The following is a 1,449-nucleotide window of genomic DNA, read 5'->3' on the forward strand; positions in this document are numbered from 1 at the left end:
TCCCGCCCAGCTCCCTCAGGCCTTCCCTCCCGCCGTCAGCACAACCAGCCCCACGCGCCCCCCGCCGCTCTCGGAACCGTGGCCGGCGGCCTCGACCCCCGGCGCCCGAGCTTCGTCCGTGCGCGAGGAGGGCGCCCCCGGCCTGCTGGGCCCAGGGCCTGGACGGCCACAGGCCAGGTTCCCAAACCATGCTTCTCCCACTCCTTATTTTAGGGAGTCCGCTGGAAGATTTGAAAATCCCGGGAAAGCCCGGGTTTCCCTTTCAGAGAAGCTCATCCTGGGGTGTCCAGGTGGACCTTGCTAAGTCCAGGCCAATGTGCCCTTGGGGAGAGCATCTGGCTCTGGGCACGGCCCCATCTGCACAGCTGGGGTGTGTTTTCCCCAGGACCTCTCCACGGATCAGCACGAATCCTCATCTCACCGATGGCAGCGCTGTCACCCGCTGTGACCTCACCCCCCACTCTGCCTGCCGAGGGGACCGGGCCAGGCTCTCCTCTTCCGGAGGCGGGGACCCAGGGACATGGTACACCCCTCTCGAGCCCCGGTCTTTGTCCCTTGGGCCACAGGTCCTGACCTTAACATCTGTCATTCAGTGTGCAGCCTCCTCGGGCTGTTCCCAGCGCCCGCCCCCCCCCCCCACGAGGCCCCGGATCTCAGGGGAAATGGAAGGCTAGTCCTCAAGGAGGACAGGTTTTAACAGAATTCTTTTCTTTTTTTTAAATTTTGTCTTAACTTTAAGAGTTTATTTGAGCAAAAATCGTTTGGAATCAGAGAGCACCAAACTGGAAGTGGTTAGGAGTGCTCCCAGATTTGTTTTTCTTTAAGAGTGTTTTGGGACTTTGTGTCCTTCTAACACCCTTCCGCTCCCTGACTTTGATCCCTGCATAAGCCCATCCCAGACAGAGGACCTAATTTCCTTGTTCCCGCCCCGCTGATTTAAATGAATGCGGCCTTTGCCGAAGTCTCTCCATGCTCTGGTTCAGAGTCTGGTGTCATTTGCTGCCTCCCTTTCTGGTTTCAGACCATGAGGACGGAGTTCAGAGTGAGGAGCAGATTCCGGGGCAGAACCGCAGGGTGTCCCGGGGACAAAGGTTCTAAGGCCCGGGCCACAGGTCCAGGGACCTGCCGGGCCGTGCAGAAGCCATCGGGGTTCACAGGGGCGAGCAGGGCTGCCACACAAGGCCTGCGTGCACCAGGCAAGTCCCGAGGAAGAGAGGAACCATGACCGCCAGCCTGGTGACCCGCCAGGAAGACCGCGCAGGAGGGAGCCCGGGTAGCTGCGACCCAGCTGGAGGAGCCACTCAGAATCCAGCAGGCGTGGGGAGCCCCGGCGGGCGAAGCAGCACTGCACCGGGCCGTGCGCCCCGAGGCCTCCCCGTGAGGGGCCCACATCCTGGAGCAGTGGCAGCCTCCAAGCAGGGAAAAGCCTCCCCAGTGCCGCAAGTGTGG

Source organism: Neophocaena asiaeorientalis, unplaced genomic scaffold (genome assembly GCF_003031525.2).
Source record: "Neophocaena asiaeorientalis asiaeorientalis breed wild unplaced genomic scaffold, Neophocaena_asiaeorientalis_V1.1 scaffold177, whole genome shotgun sequence".
Classification (NCBI taxonomy): domain Eukaryota; kingdom Metazoa; phylum Chordata; class Mammalia; order Artiodactyla; family Phocoenidae; genus Neophocaena; species Neophocaena asiaeorientalis.